The sequence below is a fragment of the Coptis chinensis genome, chromosome 7 (genome assembly GCF_015680905.1).
Source record: "Coptis chinensis isolate HL-2020 chromosome 7, ASM1568090v1, whole genome shotgun sequence".
Classification (NCBI taxonomy): domain Eukaryota; kingdom Viridiplantae; phylum Streptophyta; class Magnoliopsida; order Ranunculales; family Ranunculaceae; genus Coptis; species Coptis chinensis.
Genome location: NC_141462.1, coordinates 43,403,363 through 43,417,766, shown reverse-complemented (window position 1 = coordinate 43,417,766; position 14,404 = coordinate 43,403,363).

The window sequence follows — 14,404 nt, the reverse complement described above, 5'->3', positions numbered from 1 at the left end:
AGAATGGGTTTGATCGTTCACATGCTAGATGTTAGTTGGTAGAGATTACCATTAAAAACTAGGGATTAGAAAGAACCAATTGTTCTGCTGAAGCAGTTCAATTCAGATTACGACAATTCATCGTTAGTAAATTAAGTCGAGTTAAGGTGGACTCAATCCCCCCTAATTACTTATAATTGAATCAACCCGTAGCCTTTCATAGTTGAATCTCATTATCTTGTTAGTATAAATTGCATCGTAGTATAGTTTGTAAACCTCTCATTGACTTTGGTAGGATTTGTAAAACACAAAAACAACGAGTGCTAAAGAACTAGGAGTGGAACGAATCTTCTATTCCAACTCTATTTCAATAGTATCGAGAGTAGAAATCTTTGATAAATAATCGAGCATCAAGTTCAGTTTTAGTTTTACTAGCGTTTAGAGTTTCTTAGCTTTATTCATTAGTAAAACTATTCAATTTTACTTTTATCAATCATCATACTATCATTTCTCACACAAGAACAAATAGAACAACTTATTATTGAATAAATGATTAACCCTTATAAATCTAAAGTTACAAGAGTCTAAGAATTCAACTGAATTTAAAACTGAATTTATGAAATGAAAGTAAGACAAACTAATTATGAATTTAGGACAAACTAAAGCTAAATAAAAATTGAATTATAAACTAACTTGAATGAAAAACTAATTCTTTATTATAAAACTAAATCTGATTCTAAATAAAACTCATTCTTTGTTCTAAAACTAATTTTAATACTAATTAACTAGATCTAAACTAAGTTATTGGATACAGACCAAGAAAAAACTAAGTTGCTTAAGAGCTAAGTCTTTGTCTCTCATATGGAGGAGACAAGATCCACAAATAAGTGCATGGGCTAAGGAACCATGTTTTGGGTTGAAAAATCGAGCCCAAAACCTCATTACTTCAGTCCACAAAGGGGGTTTCAGCTGGAAATGACTTCAACAGCCTTTTAGTCCACTTCTACTCCTTTGATTAGGTCAAGGCTTAGACTATTAGAAAGCTCGTTCCGAGCCGGTCATTTTGACATAAGGTAGGCCTAATTCCGAGGTCTAAGTCCGAAGGTACGGCCTTAGGAAGTTCTATTGACTTTTGTGCCCTATTTCTGCCCATGTTGACTTTGACTTTTCAGCTTTGACCGGGTTTTAAAAAGGCTTTTTCTCCTTGAACCTTGACCTTTAATCATAGAAATTCTTTGCAACCAACCTTTGCTTCTTTATCTCACAAAAGGGATGCATTTCATATTCGACTCTAATGCCTGAAATACATAAAAACACGATAATAGTACTAACTCTTACTTATTAATCATATAATTGGTCTAAAAGTAATATTGTTAAGGGGTTAAAACTACAGTTTTGGGCTCTTATCAAACCACCCCCAAACAGTATTTTGCTTGTCGTCAAGAAATATGAGAAATTAGAATAAGTGACCAAAAATAGAGTTCTAACTAATCTCGTTTCGCCTAGTGCGATTGAATTGACCATATGCAACAAAGCCTTAAACCACTAGGAATTCCCTAGTGGACGAGTTATAGCCTTGTGAGAGTTTTCTAGTGAAGGTACTCACAAACTTCATCTATACTACAACGACTAAGAAATAAAACTATTGTTTCCTTATTTATGTCTCAATTATCTATACATCTCACTAGCAATGGATACAGAATAACCGAGTCGAGACCTAGCTAATATATGCATAATAATCAATCATCTACGAATAAACATATATATAATGAGTAATACTATGAAATGCATTAACAAGTCCATTTCTGAAAACTCGGAATAGCATCCTTAAGTAGGTTCTCACATAAATGTCAAGACAAAAACCAATCTGATGGGGTTCTCACATAAAACTATTGTTTCCCGTGCTAACCTGTGAAGTGTTACTCGGTCTGATGGGGTGTAAGGAGCAACCAAATGAGGTTGCACCTGCCATCCCAGCCAAGTCATAACTCAAAATTGGTGGGTCTCATGATTTGGCCCTAAACCAATCCGTGAACTAGGTACAGAATTTAGGTAAACAACCGCGCATGATGCGACAAACCAAAACAGACATAAGAAGATACTTATGCCTCATGTTATGGGCTCTCTTTAGACTAGCCACTAAAACTCTGGGAATGTCATATAGGCGACATCCCTCAGCTAAAGCAAGGAAAACGTCGCCAGCGGTACTATTTACAGAAGTAAACTGCCACTCCCCTAAAATATTCATCAGGATGAATAACATGGTGGTGCCTACATCTAGGGACACCAAGGGCTATGTTATATCGCCCTTGGTCCATTACACGAAACACCCCTCCCCGATAATACTAGTGGAAATACGCGTAGTCATAGAGGTATGCATTATCAGTCATATATCCCCATATGTTTGAAGGATCAGGCAAAGGCAATCCCGAAACCAACGCTACCAAAGACTTACTAAATTCCATTGTCGTGCCATTAATTACAACGGAGAATTTTTGTTCTCCATTAGGTTGACAAAATAAATTAACATTATTGTAGAAATATGCAGTAAGCTGAGGTGAATATGAGTCATCATCACTTACCAATAGATGTCGCCATCCTAACTGCACGATCCTCTCGTGGAACGATCATCCATAGGTCTCGCTTCCCAACAAGTCTTTGAAAGACTGCTTAGGTATGACTGTAGGAAATGTCATCACCATAACTACTCTTTAGAAGAGCTGCAAACAACCCTGAGAAACTCACCAAAAATCAGAAATTTATAGTGGCTGCAAAGGTCAAGGCGCGGAGTGCGCTCCGAAATGGCCTGTCAAGGGCACGCGGCGCGCTCTGGTCTTGCTAGAGTTCCAGGCGTTTCAGCGCTAGGCGCACTCAGAAGTAGACTATATAGGGCGCGAGGTGCGCTCCGTGTGCTCTGAGCAGGATGAAGTGAAAAACAAAAGGAAAAATTTAGAGGTTCAAGGTGAGAGATGCAAGTGAGATGTGAAGGTTGTGAGTGTAGAATGAATCAAGTATATATAGGGTTTTAGTTTCTAAAATGAATATCAACAAGTTGCCAAAAATTTTAAAGTAATTGCTGGAAACAAAATATTTCCAAAACCTAAAACGGAAACAACCCAGATTCATTATCCCAAAACAAACCTAATATCTTTTAGATTGAATTTATAATAACAACTTCCTAACTCATTGAAATTTCATCCAACCACAATATCTAATCCCAGCCATACCAATATTGGCAACATTCTCAACCAACTCATTGCAAAATTACTTCTAAAATGGTGGATCAGATAAAAGCAATGCTAAAAATAATAATACCACCCCCAAACAATTCAGGAAGGTGGGATTTATGCAAAACTCATCGCATGCTTAGACAAAACAACATCAAAACAACAAATTTCCTAAACTACTAGCCACGAGATAAAGATGGGCTCGAGCCATCCGTCTTTCGACGACGACGCTCATGCCTCATAGGCTCCTCTGAGGAAAAACCCCCCATGAGTGGCATGCGTTCTGAAATTTCCACTTGGAACCGGTGTTGTGCCTCCATAAATGCCTTCATTTCTACCCAACGCTCATCCTCACGCTGGACGATAGTCTCCATGTTAGCCTGGAGATCCATTTGACCATCGTTGAGCAATTCAAAATTTGTTTGAAGGTTCCTTTGGTTAAGTTGAATGTTAACCTGCTTAGTCCGTAAGTCTTCACAAATATTATTAAGCGAACGCAAGCCACGATGAAGCACTGACATGCGTTCTACATCAGAAATACACATCTCCAAGGAGTTGGCATCAAAACATGTCGTATCCTCCTCCTCATCATATGAATCAACTACCCTATCCTCCGACAACCTCCAAGTCTTCTGGATACAATATGTATAAATAGTTGCATTTGAATGCAACTTTAACATAATACGATCAGATTTTGTAACAGCCCCAAAAGACATCATGATCTTAGTGATCAATACAGGGAAGGGTGCAATACTTTTTCCAACTCCTCTAATCATATTTAATATAAAATCGAGGATGCAGAATTTATACCTCTTCTCCTGCAATATCCAGAGAACGTGCAGATAGTTCAAACCGATGTCGCTGACTTTCTCTTTCCCAATGACGTTCTTACCAATCCACTGAGCTACAGCTAGCTGGTTGGTTCGCAAAGATGACTGTCGGACACAATGTGAATTCGGATTGTACTGTCCCTCTATGATAGTGTCTCTCATCAATGCAGGAACTCCACCATACTGGGATTCCTGCAAGGTGGTTTCGAGATGGCGTTCTGGCGTAATGCCTAAAATATCAGCCAACAACTCTCTAGAAACTTCTCTCCTCTTCCCAGTCACTTTCACAAAAATTTTCTGACCCTCCAACTCCCTCTTCTTATAGAATTGTTCGACCAAATCGGAGTGATAAAAGTCGTTATCTGAATACCACAAACCTTTCCAATTCTGCTGAATCATTTTGTTATTGTAAAACAGCGCAAAGTGGTCGGCTTTAAAAGCTTGTTCTAGCAAAATTCCTCGTTTTTGAGCCATTGAAGTTTAGAGTCGATTTGTGGGCTTAAGTGCATTGTGGGTAATGAGTTTCAATCAAACTCACTAAAAAATTTGGAGTGGGCGCGGTGGTGTTTGAATTTGTTGGTTTTTTTTCTATATTTTTGGTGGTTAAATTGTTGATAATGGTGGTGGTGATGTGGAGAAGATTTGGAGTGGGGGAAACCTTTTTTTTTTGGGGGGGGGGGGGGGTGGTATTTAGATTTTTTTTTGGTTAGGGTTTAGTTGGTGTTAATGGCAGAATGTAGTAGATGAAATCGCGATCTGTTTTTGTGTTTGAGGAAGGAGACACACGTGCGCAGCACATGCGTGATTTGGGCCCAAGCACAATCAATTTCAAAAATTTCCATTTTGTCCTTATATGCGCAAACTTCAAACTAAAATTGTTGATTCGTTAACGGTCCGATTTTTGCGAATGAGTTATGAAAACGATCAGGAGAGAATTTCCAATCCAATGATCCATAAAACACTCCATTCTAACTATGGTTGACATGTAAAAAGGTGGAAAATGCCTCAAAGTGCGTGAATGTCGTAAGTTATGCGATTAAACGACATAAGCAAAAAAAATGGAAACAATCAGAATGGAAGACCTTCACCCCACCCCCAAACAAATTTTATAGAACAGAGTTTAAAAAATTTGTTTTAAACATGGGTCTTTTAATGTCAGATTCCCAAGACTAACTAGATTACTATTTTTATGGTTTTAAAATTTTTTTCTGTTATGAATACGTATTAATATAAGAAAAATGAAAAGCAATAAAGACATAATTCACACCATAGAGGAACATTACTCAAAAACTGAAAAACATGCAAGAGTGGAAAACGTGAATTATGTTAAATGTGGTCTTAGGATCCGGTACTTATAGCCACACACTCCATATGGAGGGCTCGGTTACCTTAATGGTGCACGTACCAATATATGGAAGTGTAAGGAAGTACACCAAACAACAAAGATCAATCCTCATAGACGGGGTCCTGTAAAAAGACTTCTTCCACATCAGGGGACATTAACTCGTGAAAATATTTTAACCATTGGCCATTGACTTGAAAGGTACTGTTGTCCTTGGGATTTACCAAGGTGATTGCCCCGTAAGGGGTGAATTCAGTAACAAGAAAAGGACCAGACCAACTGGTTTTTAATTTCCTGGGAAAAATGTGCAAACGAGAGTTGTAAAGCAAGACCTTTTGACCAACCACAAACTCTTTGCGCAAGATTTGCTTATCATGAACACGTTTCATGTTAGCTTTATAATCCTTTGCAAGATCATAAGAATCGCTACGGATTTCTTCAAGCTCATTTAATTGCAAATTGCGCTTGACACCCGCCTCATCAAAATTGAAGTTAAGGCTTTTTATAGCCCACATAGCACGGTGCTCCAATTCAACGGGAAAATGACAAGGTTTCCCAAATACAAGTCAGAAAAGAGACATACCTATAGGAGTTTTAAAAGTAGTTCTATATACCCATAAGGCATTAGTTAGACGCTTAGACTAATCTTTCCTATCAGGATTTACAATTGTTTCTAAGATTTTTTTTATTTCCCTATTAGAAACTTCTACTTGGCCGCTAGTTTGTAGATGATAAGGAGTTGCCACTTTATGTGTAACTCTGTACTTTTTAACTAGAGATGCAACAACGCTGTTGCAAAAATATGTTCCACCATCACTAATGATGGCTTTAGGAATGCCAAACCGACAGAAAATGTATTCCTTTACAAAAAATACAACTGTCTTATGGTCATTGCTACGGCAAGTCATGACTTCTATCCATTAAGACACGTAGTCCACGACAACTAGAATATATTTAAAACCATGGGAAACATGAAAAGGACCCATGAAATTAATGCCCCATACATCAAAAATTTCAACCACTATGATTGGATTTAATGGCATCATATTAGTTCTTTAGAATTAACGTTAATGACGATTATCAGTTCTATCAAAGTCAATGAAAGTACAAATTAATGTAATTATGCTAACAACGAGAGAAATAACGTAATCAAAATGTTCTAAATAATAAGATGACAATTAAAATACTACGGTTCGAATTTAGATAAATAATTAGGGGAATTTGATTCCACCTTAATTCGATTTAATCAACTAGTGAGGAATTGTCGTAATCCGAATTGCAATGCGTTCGCATAGCAATTGGGTCTTTCTAATCCCTAATTGTTCATGATAATCTCTACTAACTAACAACTAGCATGTGAAGCAATCAAACTCATTCTCATGGTGAACTAATTACTTTCTAGAATGGAATAGATTATTACAAACAATTCTACGCTAACAATAATCAAGTTTCATCAAGGCTTCCTCAAACCCCTCTAATAGAGGTTTTAGCCTTGAATCATCATACTATCATTTCTCACACAAGAACAAATAGAACAACTCATTATTGAATAAATAATTAAACTTTATAAATCTAAAGTTACAAGAGTCTAAGAATTCAACTGAATTTATGAAATGAAAGTAAGACAAACTAATTATGAATTTAGGACAAACTAAAGCTAAATAAAAATTGAATCATAAACTAACTTGAATGAAAAACTAATTCTTTATTGGAAAACTAAATCTGATTCTAAATAAAACTCATTCTTTCTTCTAAAACTAATTTTAATGCTAATTAACTAGATCTAAACTAAGTTATTGGATACAAACCAAGAAAAAACTAAGTTGCTTAAGATCTAAGTCTTTGTCTCTTATATGGAGGAGACAAGATCCACAAATTCGTGCATGGGCTGAGGATCCATGTTTTGGGCCTAAAAATCGAGCCCATAACCTCATTACTTCAGTTCACAAAAGGGTTTTCAGTTGAAAATGACTTAAACAGCCTTTTTGTCCACTTTTGCTCCTCCGATTCGGTCAAAGCTGAGACCATTAGAAATCTTATTCCGAGTTGGTCGTTTTGACATAAGGTAGGCCCAATTCCGAGTATGAGTCTAAAGATACGGCCTTAGGAAGTTCTGCTAACTTTTGTGCGCAATTTCTACCCACGTTGACTTTGACTTTTCAGCTTTGACCGGGCTTTAAAAAGGCTTTTTCTCCTTGAACCTTGGCCTCTAATCATAGAACTTCTTAGCAACCAACCTTTGCTTCTTTATCTCGCAAAAGGGACGCATTTCTGCACATATTCGACTCCAATGCCTGAAATACATAAGAACACGATAACAGTACTAACTCTTACTTATTAATCACATAATTGGTCTAAAAGTAATATTGTTAAGGGGTTAAAACTACAGTTTTGGGCTGTTATCAGTCAATAAATGGCTTATTCCACTAAAGGCCATTGTTGCACTACCACCTTAATCCCAAATTATGTTTATGGGCTCCATATTATGTGCTCATTGATCTCCCTGTGTTTAAAATATTGAATGCCCGTTGATTAAGTCAAGTTACTGACAACTACATTAATAAACTTCTTATGTCCTTGAGTAGTACCACTCAACCTCATTGTCTTGTCGGATTAAATGCACCTGTAGGGTTTACATGGCAATCCTTATAAGCTCTTCAAGTGGACATCATCAACCCGACTTCCTGTGGGTCACGGATTCCTTCTATAATTAACAACACACCTTACATACAATGTCATTACCTAATCCATCGAGTTTGTTGATTCACAAATGAATCTCACACTTTGATGATTTAAAGCAATGTATAATACACGTAAGTGCTCATTATTATATCCGAATTAAGAGGACAAGCATTCATAATAACAGAGGTGTTTGTTCTCTTATATAGTCAGTATAAAGAGAAACAACCTCACTTGGCCCTGTTCAATACACACAAAGTGTACTAGTGTAATCCTGTAGTCAAGATAGACTAATACCAGATTATACTACAACCATACTAATGGTTTGTCCAAATCCATCTAGGTTGTGAACGTTTACTTATACTTTATAAGGTACTGATGATATGATCTCATGTGTGTCACCACACACCATATTATCTACGACATAAAGTATTAGTCGCATGCATATAACTAATAAGATATATAATATGCATAACATTTGCTCATATGATTCTCATTCAAAATATAAGAATTGGAGTTAATACAAAAGTAATGCTTTTAGAATATAACCCTATCAAGAAGGAAGGTAGGTTTCTTTTAGGACTTGTTTAGTTAACTCTAGTTGTATAAAGAATATTAGAAATACTTGTTGAATGAAGGATAGAAAGCATAAACATTGGAAGGGAGAAATAACTTGAAGAAATGAGAACAACTTTAAGGAAATAACTTGATTGAAATGAAGAACAAAGAAAGAAATAACTTGATTGAATTGAATAACAAAAAGTAAAGAACTTGAATGTAAATGACTTGAAAAATAAAATCATACACTACTCCTACATGACACTAGATTTAGTTTAGGTGCATTCTCTTATCCTACTTTTGAGTTCTTATAAACCTACTTTTACGGAAGACTGATTTGCCCTCTCCCTCTACAATCAAGACACCTCACCAAGTTTGCTTTATGCTTTTCCTTTTTCCTTTTTCCTTTTTCCTTTTTCCTTTTTCCTTTTTGTTTTATTCTTGATCAAGTTAGGTTTTAGAGAAAACCTTATTTTATGTTAATGACATCTATCTCTGGTCTTTTGAGTTAAATACTTGACTTTCAGCTCTTTGGTTTGGAGTCATTGACCTTTGACATTTAACTTTGACTTTTTCAGCACTTTTTCATAGCAACTTCGAGTCTTCATAATATATAAGCATAAATAAGGCTCCTTTTGATGCTAAGACGCAACTTTTATGATAAGTGGTATGAATTGCTCTGTCGGAAAAAAAGAAAATAAAAGTTATGAGTTATCTTTTCATTATGCGTAAGAAGGGTTGTAATGTAGTAATGTAAGGGTAATAAAATGCACATTTTGGAGCTGATCACCACCCCCAAATAGCATTTTTCTTGTCCTCAAGGAAAGATGAGAGAAAAAACTAAGATCACAAATGAGTGATTTATTATTAATTATACTAATCGTTTCACAGAGTGCGATTGCATTGACCATATGCAATAAGGCTTTAAAACACTAAGAATTCCCTAGTGGATGAGTTTTAAGCCTCGTGAGAGTTTTTCAGAAAATGTACTCACATACTTATTCTATCTAGTACAAAAAGCTTTGTCTCCTTATTTATTCTTAGAAGTCTATACATGTAATTAGCGGGGAATAAAGACAAGCACCTTTGAACTTAGAATAACATATGTATAGTAATTTAATCATCTAAAGATAAATGTCCAAAACATGAGTAATGAAATGCAAAAGCAGAGTCATTTCTGAAACTTTTGGAGAGCATCTTGAAGGTAGGTTCTCACAGGGGTGTGTTGCAATCACAACTCTCTGATAAATTTAATCAAGTTTCATTCTCTCAAGTGATGCGGGCACTTATATTCGTCTTATACTCCAATGACGTCCAAAGAAACCATGGTCGATTGATCACACTTACCACTTACTATTACACCATCCTATTCCTAATTGAGCTAGATGTATTTTATTAGGAGTTACAGGGCTAAGGTGATGGTTTAGAAAGAAAAAGGAAGGGAAAAACAAAAATCTGATAAGTTGAGAAATTGGGTCTTCAAGATACTTGTAACCAGAGAAGATCCTCGTTTTGTTCTTTTCTTCTGAATTGTGATTCATTCTTTAGCCCTTTGGCTTTGTGACTCCATATGATTTTAAATTTTGGGAGTCCTAACTTTGGTTTTGTTTATTTTTGCTTTTGTTTATGGTATCGTCTCCTTTTTTATTTTGAACTTTTGGGAGATTCAATTTTTGACTCCTTTGATTTTTTTTTGAGTTTTGGTTTTTGGTGGTTATTTATTTTCTTTTCTTTTCTTTTTGAAGTAATTAACTGATCAATTTTTGTACAAAGTCTTTTTTTCTTTTTCATGATATCCATCTAATTCTCAACTTGTCACCTGGGTAAGCTTTTTATTGTGTGTAGTAACGGGTCAGGAATTTTTGGTGAAGAATAAAAGGCATTTACAAATAGGTGAAGGCTCAAAATGGGTGATTAGAGGAAAAACTATATTTTTGGGTTTTTAACATTTATTTGGATATATTGATCCAAAGAGGGCCTAAATTCTCTCTTAGGATATGTCGTGGTGATCAAGCAAGTAGAGGTGTGGCCTTTCTATCAGGTCATCCTTTATGTCATCACTCAATAATCATTCAGATAAGGCTTTTGGCTAGATTCTCACAAGATATGGAACTCAATTGTTCTAACCTTGGTCTCTGAAATTCACTGCTATATACAATCAAATGCTTATGCATGTTATTCATGAAAAAATATAGAAACTATTGTAAGTATATTAGTCTAAGTTCAAAGAACAAGTCCTTACTCTATTGCTATGATGAGACTTGTAAACTTTTTATTCATCATAGAAAAGGAAACAACACTTTTTAATACTAAATAGAAAAATATTTCTGGTCTTTTTCGAATTTTTTTATAGAAAGGGAATAGATATATTACTAAGAAAGAAATATACTACTATATCTATTATAAAAAATGCCTAGTTTTTGTAAAATGTTTCTATACCACCCCCAAAAAGAAATATGTTTTGTCATCAAAGTATGAAGAAATAAGGAAAGAGGTTACCATAGAAACATGAGCAAAAACGGTGATACACCTGTATTATGTTCTTCATGATGAAAATATGTCACCCTCAAATAAGTTTGGGGCGTGGGTTGTTTGACATAGAACGAGAAATACATGGTTTATTGTGCTTGGGATAATTATTCTACTATGAATAGTATTTTTGGGTTTTTGTATTTTTGAAAACATATGCAAATGCAGAAAAGAAAAAATTAGGAAAATTTTGGCATGATGTATTTGTATTACCTTCTACTGATATACCAAAGTCCACAAGAAAAACAACTAAAACAAGCAGACAATATTAAAATTACACTACTAGTTATAATTATACATAAATGCTGAAAATAAAACAAACTAAGAATAAAACATAAACTATAAACTATCTATACGGGCAATAGGGAGTTGCCTAGTCAGAATCCATGCATGACTCGTCACGATGTCGAGAAAATCCTTCTCCTTGATGACATCGGGTCCTAGTGTGTCTATCACTATGCGGGAGCACATCTCTAATGCTTTGCAGTGTTCTAGTGACACTGTGCTAGAAATGTCGTTGCTCCTATTAGAGATTCTGCTACTCCTCTCTGAAGGTTTAATGTGCCGCTATAATGACTCCCTGTGTTTGCCTGATCTGGTGGATGTGCTGGTGCAGAATCCTCTGGCCTCCATGGAGGAAGTGAATTCTATCAATGGGCTGAGTGAACTGTCAAGTGGCACCTTCAGCGAAGTAGTCCACTTGCTCAGTAGGGCGTGCTTGCTCGGCGGCTCTGGCTGCAGGTGGGTGCCAGAAGTTTTAGATGCAGTGGGCATAGATAGGACTTGTGGTAGCGTCCTTGATCTACACTAGAGCGTCTATAGGCTCGAACCCCCATTGCTGCATGATCCTAGTGACCAGAATTGGTAGAGGGACGGTGGACTTCCTGGGTTTGCAGAGTTGCTCCCAAATGAAAGTGACAATGCAGAAGTTGTTCTTATGCTATTGAAGAATCCATAGAATATGGAGCATCACCTTACCGATATCAGAAGGCTTGGTTGAGTCTATCAAGTTGTAGGTTATCCATTGAGATACAGCCAACTGATTCTTACGTAGCAAACTCTAAAACGAGCAGTATGACTTGTGGTTTTTCACCTTCTCGAGAAGCATTTCTGCCATCAACACATTGATGGTCTTCTTGTCTGGGGACAATTCCATTTGAACATAAGCCTTCAAAGGAATCCCCAGAACCTCACTCACCACCTCCTTAGTGAGCTCGAGCGTGCGACTATCCTTGACAACCATGATGCGGTCATCCTCCCCTCACTGCATATGGTTATAAAACAAAAGAGTGAGAGAGGGAGAATAGGCCGCACCTTCTAACAAAACCAAAGGTTCCCATCCTCTTCTTCTAATCTCAGCCTTGAAGTGCACTTCAAATAGATCATAATTGAAGATGGGTTCAAAATTTTGCTCTGGCACAATTTTTAGAGCTCGAGCTAGTTGGAGTAGGAATTGATAAAATTAGGATTTTTAGTTGGAATGGGGGTTGAAAATGGAGCAGGCTGTGAAAAATTAGAGTGGTGGTGGTTGGGGTGAGCGGGTGGTCGCGATTTGAAGAGAGGCAGTCGCGCTCGTAGTTAAGAGTTGCTATGGTTGGGAGTTTTGGGGAAGAAGAGGGATGGTTGGGCGGTCGTGTGGCTTAATTAGGTTTGATGGCACGTGCCTTTTTAGGTTAAAACAAACTTTTAGCCCAAGGCTAAATGAAATCAGGTAATTTTGATCATGTCCTCAGTGCCTTGCCAACTTCAAAAGCCGATCCGTACTTCATTACTCGTCCAATCTTGAACCGTGAGGTACCAAAACGTTCAGCATTGAAATGCTATGGAACGGTATATGGTACATGATAAGAGTGAAATGAATAGTTTACCTACGAAATGAACGATGAATTCACAACGTAAGTTAACTAAACTATCTTTTGTTGCTTGTTTATCAAAGTTTTCTTCTTCTACTCTCAATCCTATGAGATATAGTGGAGTAGAGTGATTCGTTCCACTCTTAGTCCTTCCGTATGCTTGTTTTCTAGTCTCAATACTCTACTTAAAGTCAATGAGAGCTTTTACGAAAAGGGGACTAGACTACGATGCAACTACCCGCGAAATGCAACTAGTCGGTTATCGAATATTAAAGGGAATGCTACGTTGATTCGATGTTAAGGAGTTAGAGGGGATTGATTCCACCTTAACTCAACTTAATCCACTAGCGGCAGTCGTCGTAATCCGAATTGAACTGCTACGAGAACAATGGGTTCTTCCTAATCCCTAATTACACATGGCATTTCTACCAATTTATAACTAGCATGTGAACAATTAAACCCATTCTCATGGTGAACTAATTATTTACGGGCGGGAATAGAAATTACGGCGACTCTCTAATAAAATGGAATCAAGCTTTCATCAAGGCTTCTCAACCCCCTCTAATGGAGGTTTAGCCTTGAATCATTCCAATCATTTCCATTTAGATTAAAACTAAACATAATATAAAGCATTAAAATTTACTTAATTAAACAATAATAAAATCTAAATTAATGACTAAAATGAAATAAGAACAAGAATTGAAATTAGATCTAGAAATGGAAATGACAAAAATCGAAATTGATAAAGAATACTACTTTATTGATCTAATCAAATTGAAGAGCAAGATTCCAAGGTTTAATCTAATACGATTTGAAACTAATTAAATAAAACAATTAAATCTAGATCTAGAAGCGATTCTAATGGCTACTTTCTATTCTAAGCTATCTACCTAACCTAACTGCCATTAACAATGAGTTAAGCTTTTGTTCTTATACATTCAGATCCAAAAATCGTGCATGGGCTTGGAGCCATGTTTTGGGCGAGAGAATCAGGCCCAAAACCCAATTCTTCGATCCAAAAGGCCTCTTCAGCTGCAGTTGGCTTCCACAGACTTTTCGTCCACTTCTGCTCCTCTGATTGGGTCAAGGCTTGGACCATTGCAAAGCTCTTTCGAGCCGGTCGTTTTGACATAAGGTAGGCCTCAATCCGAGGTCTGAGTCCAAAAGATATGGCATTCGGAAGTTCTCACGACTTTTGCTCCTTTATCTCGCTAAAGTGGCACATTTACTGCATAATGGACTTTGAAGCCTGAAATGCATAAAAACACGTAATCAGTATTAACTCTTACTTATTATTCACATAATTGGTCTAACAGTATGATTATTAAGGGGTTAAAACTACAATTTTGGGCTCTTATCAAACCACCCCCAAACAGCATTTTGCTTGTCCTCAAGCAAAGATGAGAA